The sequence below is a fragment of the Cibotium barometz genome, chromosome 58 (genome assembly GCF_041138505.1).
Source record: "Cibotium barometz isolate CiBa-2024 chromosome 58, ASM4113850v1, whole genome shotgun sequence".
Lineage (NCBI taxonomy): Eukaryota > Viridiplantae > Streptophyta > Polypodiopsida > Cyatheales > Cibotiaceae > Cibotium > Cibotium barometz.
Window position 1 is genome coordinate 40,738,397 of NC_141103.1, and position 18,800 is coordinate 40,757,196.

General features: G+C 40.9%; 2 pseudogenes; both read left to right on the forward strand.

The window, feature by feature from the left end:
• Window positions 1–2,341: 2,341 nt before the first annotated feature.
• On the forward strand, window positions 2,342–6,755 carry LOC147606278 (flotillin-like protein 1 pseudogene; annotated as a pseudogene).
• Window positions 6,756–15,596: 8,841 nt separating this feature from the next.
• On the forward strand, window positions 15,597–16,871 carry LOC147606279 (flotillin-like protein 1 pseudogene; annotated as a pseudogene).
• The last annotated feature ends 1,929 nt before the right edge of the window (window positions 16,872–18,800 follow it).

Consider the following 18,800-nt stretch of genomic DNA (forward strand, 5'->3'; position numbering starts at 1 on the left):
ACATCACAAAAAAGAGGTAAGTGCTTTTCTATCTTTCCTCTCTTTCCTTTATTATTATTGCACCATTGGGTTATGGGGATTTGTTTTTTAGGTTTGTGCATAAGCCTCATCATGCATGCTTTATGCATAAGGCCTCATGCATAGTTTTATGCTTAAGGCCTTATGCTCAAGGCCTTATGCATAAGCCTTATGCATAATGCTTTATGCATAAGGTCTCATGCATAAAATATTATGCTTAAAGCTTTATTATGCATAAGGCCTCATGCATAAAGCCTTAAAGATTTATGCATAAGGCCTCATGCATGCTTTATGCATAAGCTTTAGCATAACTTGCATAAGGCTTAGGGCTTGCATAGCAGCATAGCTTGCATAAGATTTTGTATGTATGCATTTCTAATTCTTTCCTCACCCTTTTGTTGGTTTTGTAGGTCCTCTAATCCTCTCTTTCAACATCATGAAAAAGAGGTAAGTGCTTTCATATCTTTCCTCTATTATTGTTACATCCTTGGATGCTCGGGATTTGTTTTGTAGGTTTGTGCATAAGCTTTATGCATAATGCGTTATGAATAATGCTCATGTATGCTTTTTGCATAAGATCTCATACATAAGCTTTATGCATAAGGCCTTGTGCATAGTTTTATGCTTAAGGCCTCATGCATAGCTTTATGCATAGCTTTATGCATAAGCCTTATGCATAAGGCCTGATGCATAGTTTTATGCTTAAGGCCTCATGTTTAAGGCCTTATGCATAGTGCTTTATGCATAAGGCCTCATGCATAGCTTTATGCTTAAGGCCTCATGCTTAAGGCCTTATGAATAGTGCTTTATGCATAAGGTCTCATGCATAGTTTTATTCTTAAGGCCTCATGTTTATGCATAGTTTTATGCTTAAGGCCTCATGTTTAAGGCCTTATACATAGTGCTTTATATGCGTAAGGCCTCATGCATAGCTTTATGCTTAAGGCCTCATGCTTAAGGCCTTATGAATAGTGCTTTATGCATAAGATCTCATGCATAGTTTTACACTTAAGGCCTCATGCTTAAGGCCTTGTGCATAGTGCTTTATGCATTTATGCTTAAGGCGTCATGCATAGCCTATGCATAAAGCTTTATGCATGCTTTATACATAAGTCCTGCTATGCAGTAGGCACCCCTTTACCATCACGTCTACTACCCACAGCCCAACAGCGTTCCTTGCCAGGCACTTCACCTACCTTTACATTCACCCCTCATGCGTCAGCTTCAGTTAGTGCTACAGCATCTCCTACACCTCCACCTTTAAGAGATGTGACACCTCACAGTTATCATGACTCTCATGAGAATAGGAGGCCTCTAGAAAGAAAACATGCAAAGGAGGAGAAAGCGTGAATAGATGCCGGTCAAAATGGACACGATAAGCTATCTACTGCTCATAAGGGCGAGTGGAAGAAAGCCAAGAAGGAGCTCTTAGAAGGAGTAGTGAACAAAAACAAAGAGAAGCATGGCGATCACAAATGGAGCGATATCGATCGTCACACTTTGGATCTGGAGGTCGTGCATCATGGGAGGTCGACAAGTTTGTGTGTATAGTGCAACTTCATGTCTTTTCTTTGTATTCTCTCTATTTGAGTTGTGTTATAATGTTTGTCTTATGACGTAGCGTGACATTGTGGGTAGAGATCCTACCCGAGCCAGATTTTTGGCTACCATCGTTGCCACAATAGAGGAGATACACGGGATTACCTTCACGATAAAGGGATCATTTTCGACGAACAATACAATCGAGCAAGAAGAATACCAATGCAGGTATTACTTTTTATTTTTATTTACGAAACATGTTTCGACCTTATAATACTTTCTATTTTTATTTATATATATCTTCACTTTGTGTAGGCGCAAGAAGGTGGACAAGATGACTCTCGCAGAGTGATGACTCCTACGAGTAGTCGCCTGCTAGTTTTTCGTCATGTATAGTTTTGAATTATGCAACTATGTTTCTTTTTCAAGCCTCATGTGGCTACCATCATGCGTGGACAACTTCTTGGATATAAGATGAAATTTTTCATCTTCTTTATGTGCTACGATCATGTATGGATAAATTTTTGGATATAAAATGTAATTTCATATCTTCTTTAATCAATATTCGAAGTGTGTTCACAAATCGTTTTGTGCATATCTATCTTTAATTTAAGTTTTTATGTTGATATCTTTGCTAATCTTGATTCGTCTATGTACAAGTAAGCAAAACCTTAAACCAGAGAGCTGCCTATGTAGAAAATGCAGCTGCCTATGCAGAAAATGCAGCTGTACATCTACACAGGCATCTCTCTGGAATTTTTTTTAAATTCCAGAGCGTGTCTATATGCTCGTCTATAATGGAGGCTATAAGCGCATCTATATGTGCGTCTATACTGATATAGATGCAGGTATAGATGCGCATATAGACGCCTGTTGGTAGACGCGATTTTAGACGCGCTTATAAATGTGTCCGTAACATTTTAAATCATATTGTCAAAACGCATCTATAAACGCGCCAACGGTCATTTTTTCTTGTAGTGTGCGCAAGTGAGCCACAAAGGGCTTTCTACTATTTCAAGCTTTAAAAGGTGTAATTATATACAAAGCCTTTGTAGGACACCTATTCAAAGCATATGTTGTATACATGATTGTTAAAATTACGATGATAAGTAAATGCGACACAACAACCAGCAATCAATCGAATGAACAAGCTGAAACTGAATCAACACTGTTTATATTACTGAATCAGATGAAATACAACAAATAATAAATTATGACTCTAATGTGGAAGTGCTAATCCCCAAAACCCTATCCTAATGCTAAGGAGCTCAATCAGCTGAGATCTGACAATTCATACAGTGCTATGAGTATTAGGCTTAGGCTACACACTCAACATGCAGCTTCTTGTACACTTCTTGTTTTCTCTTATTCACTAGTTGCATACAAGACTAGCTTGTATAATGATCTAGGTAGGTGAACAACTCATCACATCAATGGTAGATAGACGAGTTATGATTGAAGATTTATTTCTATAATCTTGTTGCCAATTCTACAGTTTCTAGTCGGCTAAATTGTGCCGGTTTAGGTGAGCTTTGCAAAACTTATTCCAGAGCTTGGGGGGTTCACCTCTAAGAAATTTTATGTATCACGTGCATTCAAGGGGTATTAAAAAAATGCCTTACATACTTTTATTAATAAAATGACCCCTTTTTCTTTATAGACTTATGACCCCTTTTTCTTTATAGACTTGTGATTTTTCTTTCCAAAATTAGTTTAAAAAACCCCTCCTATCAATGTACTTTTGTAACTTTTTTGAATTAATATACCTCTACTGATGAACTCACGTGCTACACTTACATATTTTTAGGTGAACCCCCTGAGTTCTAGAGAAGATGGAAACCTAAGATTCCTCCTTTGACGTAGGAATCACTTTTCACCAAACAGGTGGTGCATTTTACAAGGCCTTGTATTCCTTCGTACTACCTCAACACTGTCAACAAGTTAGTAACCCAACCAATCCCAAATTAAATCTTGATGTAGTATAATAAAATTGTAACCCCTTTGCTTTATGATATTAGGTTGTGTTTCACGCCGATCGAATTGATCCAAAGTGGTGGTATGTTATACAAGTTTTCCCTCGTTCAAAACATATCTTTCAAGATCAAAGATGTGGAGGCCGAATCTCTTGATGAGGTGAAAGTACTACCTTAAATCGACTCATTGGAAGAAGACGATGAAGAAAACATTTTGGATGGGACCGATGAAGAGCATGGGGAACATCAATCGGAAGAAGATGATGAGTCACCTATCGATCATGACAATGCTTCATTGGATCATGATAGTGCTATTGCTATTGATATGGATATAGAATCCCATCGCTTCATTGAGCTTCCATTAGATATAGACATTGATGAAGCAACACATATGGATTTATTATAAGATGGGATATATTCATGATCTTAACATGACAATGCTTCATTGGATCATGATAGTGATATTGATATTGATATTGATATAGAACCCCATCGTTTCATTGAGCTTCCATTAGATATAGACATTGATGAAGCAACACATATGGATTTATTACAAGATAGGATATATTCATGATCTTAACATTGTTTCGCTTCTCAAAAGTTTTCAACTATCTTTTTTTTTTTTGCTTGAAACATGGCTCCAGAGGTTTTAATGGATATTTTCTAAAAACTATATATCATTTTCTGTGTGTATGTGACATGTATTTTCAGAATTCAACATCTAACAACTCTCAACTCTCTTGAATTTCATGCAACGAAAATAGCATTGTAATTTCGCTGCTATCTTCGTTGTTCAGCAGCGGCGAAATCATAGTATAGCAACGATAATTTCGTTGCTAAAGATGCTGCCCCCAACAACGAAATCTCATTGCTATAAACGCTGTGGAGCAGCGAAATTTCGTTGTTAGGAGCGCTGCCGAGCAACAAACGGAATCCCTGACATCCCGACAAAAAAAGCGCTGAAACACTGTTGTGCCCTCAATGTGTTGTAGTGTATACACTACTTGTGCGTGCTTTTGGCTCGTTGTAGATGGCTCCATGACCAATGCACAGTTCTAGATGCAGGTCTGTACATATCGATGGTCAATGTTAACCTTGAGTTAGCACCCTCTCTCTCTCTCTCTCTCTCACACACACACACACACACACACACACACACACACACACACACATACATGCACATACATATACATTTTGTTTATTAAGGCATGACTCCATAAGTCCTCTCTCTCACAAACGCATGCATGCATGCACATACACACACATATATGCACTGTATGCACATACATAAGTCCTAATGGGCTTAATGCTCAATGCCTTATGACCTCAAAATTGGGTTGTGTAGACGATTAACTCGCTCGGATGGTAACCAAATTTTGCAAGTTGCAGACTCCATTCATAGTCATACAATCTTGATTTAGAGTTGTTTGCCATCAAAACTAGACATCGACGGATTTCTTAGAAGAGCTAACCAAGAAGGAGAAGAAATCCAGATTCTTGAAGTTTTGGAGGTATATGATGGTTGTTGTTGCCAAATGGAGTGTCGGAGTGATGCATCAACTAGGAGCCAAGATAGGTCGGAGGTGTGAGGTCTCGCCGAGCAGGAGAGAGGCACTTGTCTACTTAGCTAGAATGTAGACACTAGAGTTCCAAGACAAATCAAAACACACGAAAGTTCCAATACACTAGTGACTTGTACACGTTTATAAACATAACAACACGCCAATACATGAAAGTTCCAAGACGTTTATAAATATAACAACATGTATTGTAAATATGACAACACGTCAATACATGAAAGTTCCAAGACGTTTATAACTATGACAACACGTCAATACATGAAAGTTAGCCCCCTTTTCAAAGGGAGCTTCGTAGCAAAACCGTCTCTTTTGCCCTGCACGCGAGCTCGTGTCTCTAATTATCCCCTCGATAATTAAGAAGAAGGGCGCGTAGAGCATAATCCGGTCTTTTGCGTCACGACCCCTTCGCTTAGCCCACAGCAGACCGGCGGTCAAGCCTGACTCGTGTGTATAAAATGTGTGCCCCGATGCATGACAAGCAGACTAGCCCTGCACAATAAATTCTGACTCTGAGCTTTTCGACTCATCTACAACGCCAACGTAAAGCAGCTGGTGGACGTCAAAGGGCACGAGTATTTCTCGTACCTCGGCCAAAAGACGCAACAGGAGGCGGCCAACCAGGCCAAGGTGGAGGTGGCGGAGGCGCAGTATAAAGGCGATGTGGGAGCTAAGGAAAGGGAAGGCCTCACTCTACAAAACGCTGCCAGAGTGGAGGCCGAGACCAGAATCTACGCCAAGCAGCAGGCAGCGTTTGCCAGGCAGCAAGAGCTCAAGGTGGACGCGCAGACGAAGATATTCCAAAACTCTAAAGAAGCGGAGATAGCCGAGGCAGACGCCGCTCTGGCCACCAAGTCGGCCATGTGGGCACAGCAAGCAGAGGTGGCAAAACTCGAGGCGGATAATTACGCCGCCATCCGAGAGGCGGAGCTACAGAAGGAGGTGGAGCTGCGACGTGTGGAGGCCGAGACCGAGCGGCTCCGTGCGGCCCACCTCGCACCAGCTGTCGTGACTTGCGAGGCTGCAATGCAGTCTGCAAACGCTGCCCTTTACGAGAAACAGCGTGCCGCAGATGCAAATGCTTACGAGCAACAGTGCGCCGCTCAATCTCGTCAGCTCGCTGCCGACGCCGCCCTCTACGCCAGTACGAAGGAGGCCGATGCCAAGCTCTACACTTGTAAGCAAGAAGCGTCGGGACTCGTGGCCATGGCAAACGCTCAGGCGGCCTATGTGCGCACCATGCTCGACACCTTCCACGGTGATGCTGCTGCTCTTCACGACTATCTGCTCCTCGACCGTGGTGTGTACCAAGAGATGGGCCGCATCAATGCCGATGCCGTCCAAGGGCTCGCCCCCAAAATCTCCATCTGGTCCACTAATAGTGATACAAGCTCATCGAGTGATTCTGCCATGCACGCGATGTCCAACGTCTTCAAAACAATCCCACCACTCTTCACCACCATTCGTGACCAGACCGGTGTCTCTCCACTTCCTTGGCTTGCTTCCCTCCCTCCACCATCAAGTGACTCCTCCCAAAAACAAAACATGATATTATAACGCATACAAACGATCAATTTTTGGTCGTATGTGGGAATAATAACAAGTGTAAATCCCTACTAGCTAGTAGTGCATGCCCAAGGGATTTGAATTTCTCGTCTTTCACTCCCCCCCCATTATTATGTGTGTCGTATGTGGAAATAATAACAAGTGTAAATCCCTACTAGCTAGTAGTGCATGCCCAAGGGATTTGAATTTCTCTTTACCATAAAAATTCATCAACTTTAATTCCGAAATGAGAGAGGCCACTGTTGGTGAGCCTCCGAGCGATTCCCGTTATCCGCTCACCCATCCTGCCCCGTGAGCCCAATGGTAGTATTTCGGTAGTGGCTAGTCCAAATCATTCATCTTATCTATTATCTAGTAGGTAAACCGGTTATCTATTATCTAGTAGGTAAAGTCAGAAGACGGTGTAGCCCAGCCCATAAGGGCCATGCGCACTGGACGTCCAATTCTCAATGGATGATCAATGAATAGGCAGAAATGAAACCTGCTGATGTTGATGATCTCTTGGTTGGTTACTAGCTCTCGGTCAGTCACGTTCGGTCGTACCCGAGAATCGGCCACGGCTTGTGAATTGAAGTATATATCACATCTCTCTCGCATGGATGTCTCGGTGGTGATTAGCACAGAGTGGGATTGACGTCCATTAACTTCTGGGATTACTTCCCCATGCATACTACAAGGAAAAGAGACCATAGGCGCGTTTATAGACGTCTTTTGACAACATGCTTTAAAATATTACGGGTGCGTCTAAAATCACGTCTACAGACACGCGTCTATATGCACGTCTATATTGATATAAACGTGCTTATATACACACATATAGATGCCTTTATAGCCTTTGTTATAGACGTGCTCTGGAATTAAAAGAAAATTCCAGAGAGCTGTCTATGTAGATGTACAGCTGCATTTTCTACACATGTAGTTGCATTTTCTGCACAGGCAGCTCTCTGATTAAAGGTTTTGCTTACTTGTGCATAGATGAATCAAGATCAGCAAAGATATTGATATAAAAACTTAATTTAAAGATAGATATGCACAAAAAGATTTGTGAACACACAAGATGAGAAATTATATTTTATATCCAAAAAGTTCTCCATACATGATCCTAGCCACATAAGGCTTGAATAAAAACATATATACATAGAGAAGACAAAAAATTTCATCATATATCCAAGAAATTATCCATACATGATGGTAGCCACATGAGCCTTGAAAAGAAACATAGTTGCATAAACCAAAACTATACATGAAGAAAAACTACAAGGAAAACTACTCGGAGGAGTCATCACTCTTCGAATCATCTTGTCCTCCTTCTTGTCCACCTTGTGTGCCTACACAAAGTGAAGATAGATATAAATAAAAATAGAAAGTATTATAAAGGTCGAAACATGTTTTGTAAATAAAAATAAAAAGTATTACCTGCATTGGTGTTCTCCTTGCTTGATTGTATTGTTCATCGGAGATATTCCCTTCATCGTGAAGGCAATCCCATGTATCTCCTCTACTGTGGTGGACGATGGTAGCTAGTCTCTCTACTGGGGTAGGATCTCTACCCACAATGTCATGCTACATCATAAGACAAACATTATAACACAACTCCAATAGAGAGAATACAAAGAAAAGAAATGAAGTTGCACTATACATAATACAAACTCGGCCTCCCATGATACACGACCTCCAGATCCGAAGTGCTACGATCCATATCGCTCCATTTATATTCGCCACGCTTCTCTTGTTGTTTGCTGGTTCACTACTCCTTCTAGGAGCTCTTTCTTGTCTTTCTTCCACTCGCCCCTATGAGCAGTAGATGGCTGGCCGTGTCCATTTTAACCGGCATCTATTCGGGCTTTCTCCTCCTTTGCATGTCTCCTTCCTAGAGACCTCCCATTCTTAAGTATGTCTTTGATTTTGTGTTGCGCCCATCTTTGTTAAACCTTTGGTTGTGAGGATTAGGATACTTGTTGTGGACTACTTTAATGCAATCATCCACTAGGCTCTTTCTTTGCTGCTTAAAATGTATAAAGCTATCTTTATAGTGTGCAAAAACTACTTGGCGCAAGTTGTTTACCACCTCCTTCCTACGAGAGTCATCAATTATGTCGCCCACATCTATGATATCATAATATGATATATCACCATGATGTGGTGGTGACTCTGAAGAACTATCCCCACCCCCAAAGCACTGCCCTAGGCATCCTCTATCTCCTCTACCTCCACTCTCAGTGCTAGTGTGGCGTGAGGTACGACCGCCACTATCTCTCAATGACTACCCTCCCTACGATGACAGATGCCACTCTCATGAGAGCCATGATGACTGTGAAGTGTCACATCTTATGAAGGTGCAGATGTAGGAGATGTTATAGCACTATAACTGGGGGCTCACATATAAGGGGTGAATGTAAAGGCAGGTGAAGTGCCTAGTAAGGGTAAAGTGTCTGGCAAGGGACTCTGTTTGCAGGGACTTGATGGTAAAGGAGTGTCTCCTGCACATAGGCTGCCAATTGCTCGAGGGGGTGGGAGTATAGCCAAAGATGCCCTCTACCTCCCTAGCAAACCATCGAGACTTGATGAGAGCCTCAATCTATGGGTCTGTTGTGGGACAAGAGGACGAGGACCCAGACCACATCTATACAAACAAAGAAAATATTAAAAAAATATTATGAAATGAAGACTTCCCGGCTCTTTAATTCAATTGACCCTGGGAATCATCTCATTCTTCAAAACACAAAAAATAAACAAATATTAAGAAACATGTAAGCCATTATACAAGCCAAGAATTATCTCATTCTCGGCACTATGCGTTATGCAAGTCTTATGCAAGCCGTTACGCAAGCCTTGCATAAAGCATTATGCATTAGGCCTTATGCATAAAGCTTATGCATAAGGCCTTAAGCATGAGGCCTTATGCATAAAGCACTATGCATAAGGCCTTAAGCATAAAGCTATGCATGAGGCCTTATGCACTATGCATGAGGCCTTATGCATAAAGCTACGCATGAGGCCTTATGCATAAAGGTATGTATGAGGCTTATGCATAAAACTATACATGAGGCCTTATGCATAAGGCTTATGCATAAAGCACTATGCATAAGGCCTTATGCATAAAGCTATGCATGAGGCCTTATGCATAAAGCTTATGCATGAGGCTTATGCTGAAGCAGTATGCACAAGGCTTTAAGCATGAGGCCTTATGTATAGTTTTATGCATGAGGCCTTATGCATAAAGCATTATGCATAAGGCCTTAAGCATGAGGCCTTATGCATAGTTTTATGCATGAGACCTTATGTATAAAGCACTATACATAAGACCTTAAGTATGCATAAAGCTTATGCGCAAACCTACAAAACAAATCCCCAGCACCCAAGGGTGCAATAATAATAGAGGAAAGAGAGAAAAGATATGACAGCACTTACCTCTTTTTCGTGATGTTGAATGAGAGGATTAGAAGACCTACAAAATCAACAAAAGGGTGAGCAAAATATTAGTAAAGCTTATGCATAAAGCGATGCATGAGGTATTATGTTAAAGTACCATGTATAAGCTTCAAGTACTATGTCTTAAGCATAAAGCTTATGCATAAGGCCTTGAGCATAAAGCTTATGCATAAAGCATAAAGCTTATGCATAAGGCTTATGCATAAAGCTTAAAGCATAAGGCTTATGCATAAAGATGTATGAGGCCTTATGCATAAAGCTATGTATGAGGCCTTATGCATGAGACTTATGCATAAAGCTTATGCATGATGCCTTATGCATAAAGCTTATGAGAAAACCTACAAAACAAATCCCCAGCACCCAAGGGTGCAATAATAATAGAGGAAAGAGAGAAAAGATATGAAAATAGTTCTCTTTTTCGTGATTTTGAAAGAGAGGATTAGAGGACCTATAAAACCAACAAAAGGGTGAGAAAAAAATTAGTAAAGCTGATACATAAAACGATGTATGAGGCATTATGTTTAAAGTACTATGCATAAGCTTAAAGTACTATGCCTTAAGCATAAAGCTTATGCATAAGGCCTTATGCATAAAGCTTAAAGCATAAGGCTTATGCATAAAGGTAGGCATGAGACCTTAAGCATAAAACTATGCTTTGCATGAGGCCTTATGCATGAGAGCTTATGCATGAGGCCTTATGCATAAGGCTTATGCGCAAACCTACAAAACAAATCCCCAGCACCCAAGGGTGCAATAATAATAGAGGAAAGAGAGGAAAGATATGAAAGCACTTACCTCTTTTTTGTGATGTTGAAAGAGAGGATTAAAGGACCTACAAAACCAACAGAAGGGTGAGTAAAAATTAGTAAAGCTTATGCATAAAGCGATGCATAAGGCATTATGTTTAAAGTACTATGTATAAGATTAAATTACTATGCCTTAAGCATAAATCCTAATGCATAAAGCATAAATCTTATGTATAAAGCATAAAGCTCATGCATAAAGTATAAAGATTAAGCATAAAGCCTTAAGCATAAAGCATAAAGCTTATGCATAAGGCTTATGCATAAAGCTATGCATGGGGTCTTATGCATAAATCTATGCATGAGGCTTATGCATAAATCTTAAAGCATAAGGCATAAAGCTTATGCATAAGGCTTATGCATAAAGCATAAAGCTTAAGCATAAGGCCTTAAGCATAAAGCATAAAGATTATGCATAAAGCTTATACATAAGGCTTATGCATAAAGCATAAAGCTTAAGCATAAGGCCTTAAGCATAAAGCGTAAAGAATATGCATAAGGCTTATGCATAGATCATAAAGCTTATGAATAGGGCTTATGCATAGGCTTTATAAATAAGGCCTCATGCATGCTTTATGCATAAGCTTTATGCATAAAGCTTCATGCATAGTTCTATGCCTAAGGCCTCATGCTTAAGGGCTTATGCATAGTGCTTCATGCATAAGTTCTATGCCTAAGGCCTCATGCTTAAGGGCTTATGCATAGTGATTTATGCATAAGCCTTATGCATAGTGATTTATGCATAAGCCTTATGCATAATGCTTTAATATGCTTAAGATTTATGGATAAGGCCTCATGCATAAAGCATTATGCTTAAAGCTTTATGCATAAGGCCTCGTGCATGCTTTATGCATAAGCTTTTGCATTATGCTTAAAGCTTTATGCATAAGGCCTCGTGCATGCTTTATGCATAAGCTTCAGCATAGCTTGCATAAGGCTTGCATAGTGGCATAGTTTGCATAAGGCTTGCCTAGTAGCATAGCTTGCATAAGCTTTTGTATGTATGCATTACTAATCCTTTCCTCACTCTTTTGTTGGTTTTGTAGGTCCTCTAATCCTCTCTTTCAACATCACGAAAAAGAGGTAAGTGCTTTTCTATCTTTCCTCTATTATTATTGCACCCTTGGGTTATAGGGATTTGTTTTGTAGTTTTGCACATAAGCTTTATGCATGCTTTATGCATAAGCCTCATGCATAGCTTTATGCATGTCTCATGCATAGCTTTATACATAAGGCCTAATGCATAAGGGCTCATGCATAGCTTTATGCATAAGGCCTCATAAATAAGACCTCATGCATGCTTTATGCATAAAGAGCTTCATGCATAAGGGCTCATGCATAGCTTTATGCATAAGGGCTCATACATAGCTTTATGCATAGGCTTTATAAATAAGACCTCATGCATGCTTTATGCATAAAGAGCTTCATGCATAGTTTTATGCCTAAGGTCTCATGCTTAAGGGCTTATGCATAGTGCTTTATGCATAAGCTTTATAAATAAGACCTCATGCATGCTTTATGCATAAGCTTTATGGATAAGGCCTCATGCATAAGCATTATGCTTAAAGCTTTATGCATAAGGTCTCATGCATGCTTTTTGCATAAGCTTTAGCATAGCTTGCATAAGGCTTGCATAGTGACGTAGTTTGCATAATAAGGCCTGCATAGCGGCATAGCTTGCATAAGCTTTTGTATGTATGCATTACTAATCCTTTCCTCAACCTTTTGTTGGTTTTGTAGGTCCTCTAATCCTCTCTTTCAACATCACGAAAAAGAGGTAAGTGCTTTTCTATCTTTCCTCTCTTTCCTCTATTATTATTGCACCATTGGGTTATGGGGATTTGTTTTTTAGGTTTGTGCATAAGCCTCATGCATGTTTTATGCATAAGGCCTCATGCATAGTTTTATGCTTAAGGCCTTATGCATAAGCCTTATGCATAATGCTTTATGCATAAGGTCTCATGCATAAAACATTATGCTTAAAGCTTTATTATGCATAAGGCCTCATGCATAAAGCATTATGCTTAAAGATTTATGCATAAGGCCTCATGCATGCTTTATGCATAAGCTTTAGCATAACTTGCATAAGGCTTAGGGCTTGCATAGCAGCATAGCTTGCATAAGATTTTGTATGTATGCATTTCTAATTCTTTCCTCACCCTTTTGTTGGTTTTGTAGGTCCTCTAATCCTCTCTTTCAACATCACGAAAAAGAGGTAAGTGCTTTCATATCTTTCCTCTATTATTATTACATCCTTGGATGCTCGGGATTTGTTTTGTAGGTTTGTGCATAAGCTTTATGCATAATGCGTTATGAATAATGCTCATGTATGCTTTTTGCATAAGATCTCATGCATAAGCTTTATGCATAAGGCCTCGTGCATAGTTTTATGCTTAAGGCCTCATGCTTAAGGCCTCATGCACAGCTTTATGCATAGCTTTATGCATAAGCCTTATGCATAAGGCCTGATGCATAGTTTTATGCTCAAGGCCTCATGTTTAAGGCCTTATGCATAGTGCTTTATGCATAAGGCCTCATGCATAGTTTTATGCTTAAGGCCTCATGTTTAAGGCCTCATGCATAGTGCTTTATGCATAAGGCCTCATGCATAGCTTTATGCTTAAGGCCTCATGCTTAAGGTCTTATGAATAGTGCTTTATGCATAAGGTCTCATGCATAGTTTTATTCTTAAGGCCTCATGTTTATGCATAGTTTTATGCTTAAGGTCTCATGTTTAAGGCTTTATGCATAGTGCTTTATATGCATAAGGCCTCATGCATAGCTTTATGCTTAAGGCCTCATGCTTAAGGCCTTATGAATAGTGCTTTCTGCAAAAGATCTCATGCATAGTTTTACGCTTAAGGCCTTATGCATAGTGCTTTATGCATTTATGCTTAAGGCGTCATGCATAGCCTATGCATAAAGCTTTATGCATGCTTTATACATAAGTCCTGCTATGCAGTAGGCACCCCTTTACCATCACGTCTACTACCCACAGCCCAACAGCATTCCTTGCCAGGCACTTCACCTGCCTTTACATTCACCCCTCATCCGTCAGCTTTAGTTAGTGCTACAGCATCTCCTACACCTCCACCTTTAAGAGATGTGACACCTCACAGTTATCATGACTCTCATGAGAATAGGAGGTCTCTAGAAAGAAAACATGCAAAGGAGGAGAGAGCGTGAATAGATGCCGGTCAAAATGGACACGATAAGCTATCTACTGCTCATAAGGGCGAGTGGAAGAAAGCCAAGAAGGAGCTCTTAGAAGGAGTAGTGAACAAAAACAAAGAGAAGCATGGCGATTACAAATGGAGCGATATCGATCGTCACACTTCGGATCTGGAGGTCGTGCATCATGGGAGGTCGACGAGTTTGTATGTATAGTGCAACTTCATGTCTTTTCTTTGTATTCTCTCTATTTGAGTTGTGTTATAATGTTTGTCTTGTGATGTAGCGTGACATTGTGGGTAGAGATCCTACCCGAGCCAGATATTGGCTACCATCGTTGCCACAATAGAGGAGATACATGGGATTACCTTCACGATGAAGGGATCATTTTCGACGAACAATACAATCGAGCAAGAAGAATACCAATGCAGGTATTACTTTTTATTTTTATTTACGAAACATGTTTCGACCTTATAATACTTTCTATTTTTATTTATATATATCTTCACTTTGTGTAGGCGCAAGAAGGTGGACAAGATGACTCTCGGAGAGTGATGACTCCTACGAGTAGTCGCCTGCTAGTTTTTCGTCATGTATAGTTTTGAATTATGCAACTATGTTTCTTTTTCAAGCCTCATGTGGCTACCATCATGCGTGGACAACTTCTTGGATATAAGATGAAATTTTTCATCTTCTTTATGTGCTACGATCATGTATAGATAAATTTTTGGATATAAAATGTAATTTCATATCTTCTTTAATCAATATTCGAAGTGTGTTCACAAATCGTTTTATGCATATCTATCTTTAATTTAAGTTTTTATGTTGATATCTTTGCTAATCTTGATTCGTCTATGTACAAGTAAGCAAAACCTTAAACCAGAGAGCTGCCTATGTAGAAAATGCAGCTGCCTGTGCAGAAAATGCAGCTGTACATCTGCACAGGCATCTCTCTGGAATTTTTTTTAAATTCCAGAGCATGTCTATATGCTCGTCTATAATGGAGGCTATAAGCGCATCTATATGTGCGTCTATACTGATATAGATGTAGGTATAGATGCGCATATAGACGCCTGTTGGTAGACGCGATTTTAGACGCGCTTATAAATGTGTCCGTAACATTTTAAATCATATTGTCAAAACGCATCTATAAACGCGCCAACGGTCGTTTTTCCTTGTAGTGTGCGCAAGTGAGCCACAAAGGGCTTTCTACTATTTCAAGCTTTAAAAGGTGTAATTATATACAAAGCCTTTGTAGGACACCTATTCAAAGCATATGTTGTATACATGATTGTTAAAATTACGATGATAAGTAAATGCGACACAACAACCAGCAATCAATCGAATGAACAAGTTGAAACTGAATCAACACTGTTTATATTACTGAATCAGATGAAATACAACAAATAATAAATTATGACTCTAATGTGGAAGTGCTAATCCCCAAAACCCTATCCTAATGCTAAGGAGCTCAATCAGCTGAGATCTAACAATTCATACAGTGCTAACAATTCTTCAAAGGCACCAAGGACTTCAAAGCGCGAGGTGTTTGCGAAGGTTCAATTGGAGCTCAACGAGTTCGGCCTGCACATCTACAACGCCAACGTAAAGCAGCTGGTGGACGTCAAAGGGCACGAGTATTTCTCGTACCTCGGCCAAAAGACGCAACAGGAGGCGGCCAACCAGGCCAAGGTGGAGGTGGCGGAGGCGCAGTATAAAGGCGATGTGGGAGCCAAGGAAAGGGAAGGCCTCACGCTACAAAACGCTGCCAGAGTGGAGGCCGAGACCAGAATCTACACCAAGCAGCAGGCAGTGTTGGCCAGGCAGCAAGAGCTCAAGGTGGACGCGCAGACGAAGATATTCCAAAACTCTAAAGAAGCGGAGATAGCCGAGGCAGACACCGCTCTGGCCACCAAGTCGGCCATGTGGGCACAGCAAGCAGAGGTGGCAAAACTCGAGGCGGATAATTACGCCGCCATCCGAGAGGCGGAGCTACAGAAGGAGGTGGAGCTGCGACGTGTGGAGGCCGAGACCGAGCGGCTCCGTGCGTCCCACCTCGCACCAGCTGTCGTGACTTGCGAGGCTGCAATGCAGTCTGCAAACGCTGCCCTTTACGAGAAACAACGTGCCGCAGATGCAAATGCTTACGAGCAACAGTGCACCGCTCAATCTCGTCAGCTCGCTGTCGACGCCGCCCTCTACGCCAGTACGAAGGAGGCCGATGCCAAGCTCTACACTTGTAAGCAAGAAGCGTCGGGACTCGTGGCCATGGCAAATGCTCAGGCGGCCTATGTGCGCACCATGCTCGACACCTTCCACGGTGATGCTGCTGCTCTTCACGACTATCTGCTCCTCGACCGTGGTGTGTACCAAGAGATGGGCCGCATCAATGCCGATGCCATCCAAGGGCTCGCCCCCAAAATCTCCATCTGGTCCACTAATAGTGATACAAGCTCATCGAGTGATTCTGCCATGCACGCGATGTCCAACGTCTTCAAAACAATCCCACCACTCTTCACCACCATTCGTGACCAGACCAGTGTCTCTTCACTTCCTTGGCTTGCTTACCTCGCTTCACCATCAAGTGACTCCTCCCAAAAACAAAACATGATATTATAACGCATACAAACGATCAATTTTTGGTCGTATGTGGGAATAATAACAAGTGTAAATCCCTACTAGCTAGTAGTGCATGCCCAAGGGATTTGAATTTCTCTTTACCATAAAAATTCATCAACTTTCACTCCCCCCCCATTATTATGTGTGTCGTATGTGGAAATAATAACAAGTGTAAATCCCTACTAGCTAGTAGTGCATGCCCAAGGGATTTGAATTTCTCTTTACCATAAAAATTCATCAACTTTAATTCCGAAATGAGAGAGGCCACTGTTGGTAAGCCTCCGAGCGATTCCCGTTATCCGCTCACCCACCCTGCCGCCGTGAGCCCAATGGTAGTATTTCGGTAGTGGCTGGTCCAAATCATTCATCTTATCTATTATCTAGTAGGTAAACAGGTTATCTATTATCTAGTAGGTAAAGTCAGAAGACGGTGTAGCCCAGCCCATAAGGGCCATGCGGACTGGACGTCCAATTCTCAATGGATGATCAATGAATAGGCAGAAATGAAACCTGTTGATGATGATCTCTTGGTTGGCTACTGGCTCTCGGTCAGTCACGTTACCCGAGAATCGACCACGGCTTGTGAATTGAAGTATATATCACATCTCTCTCGCATGGATGTCTCGGTGGTGATTAGCACAGAGTGGGATTGACGTCGATTAACTTCTGGGATTACTTTCCCATGCATACTACAAGGAAAAGAGACCATAGACGCGTTTATAGACGTCTTTTGACAACGTGCTTTAAAATATTATGGGTGCGTCTATAATCACGTCTAAAATCATGTCTATAGACGTGCGTCTATATGCACGTCTATATTGATATAAACGTGCTTATATACACGCATATAGACGCCTTTATAGCCTTTGTTATAGACGTGCTCTGGAATTAAAAGAAAATTCCACCTATGTAGATGTACAGCTGCATTTTCTACACATGTAGTTGCATTTTCTGCACAGGCAGCTCTCTGGTTAAAGGTTTTGCTTACTTGTGCATAGATGAATCAAGATCAGCAAAGATATTGATATAAAAACTTAAATTAAAGATAGATATGCACAAAAAGATTTGTGAACACACAAGATGAGAAATTACATTTTATATCCAAAAAGTTCTCCATACATGATCCTAAGGCTTGAATAAAAACATATATACATAGAGAAGATAAAAAATTTCATCATATATCCAAGAAATTGTCCATACATGATGGTAGCCACATGAGCCTTGAAAAGAAACATAGTTGCATAAACCAAAACTATACATGAAGAAAAACTACAAGGAAAACTACTCGGAGGAGTCATCACTCTTCGAATCATCTAGTCCACCTTGTGCCTACACAAAGTGAAGATATATATAAATAAAAATAGAAAGTATTAAAAAGGTCGAAACATGTTTTATAAATAAAAATAAAAAGTATTACCTGCATTGGTGTTCTCCTTGCTTGATTGTATTGTTCATCGGAGATGATCCCTTCATGGTGAAGGTAATCCCATGTATCTCCTCTACTGTGGCAAACGATGGTAGCTAGTCTCTCTGCTGGGGTAGGATCTCTACCCACAATGTCATGCTACATCATAAGACGAACATTATAACACAACTCCAATAGAGAGAATACAAAGAAAAGAAATGAAGTTGCACTATACATAATACAAACTCGGCCTCCCATGATACACGACCTCCAGATCCGAAGTGCTACGATCCATATCGCTCCATTTATATTCGCCACGCTTCTCTTTGTTGCTGGATCACTACTCCTTCTAGGAGCTCTTTCTTGTCTTTCTTCCACTCGCCCCTATGAGCAGTAGATGGCTTGCCGTGTCCATTTTGACCGGCATCTATTCGGTCTTTCTCCTCCTTTGCATGTCTCCTTCCTAGAGACACTACAAGAGCTTGAGGGCATACCGACGCTAAAATACCGACGCAAATGTCGAACGTCGGTATGTCCGTCGTAATGTTGGAGGAGTATTGTAGGGCGGGATTTTTTCAAATTTTCGTGTCCCGACGCGTATACCGACGCATATTCCGACGCGTATACCGACGCACATTCCGTGGCATATACCGACGTATATTTCGACGCATATTCCGTAGCATATACCGGCGCTCGT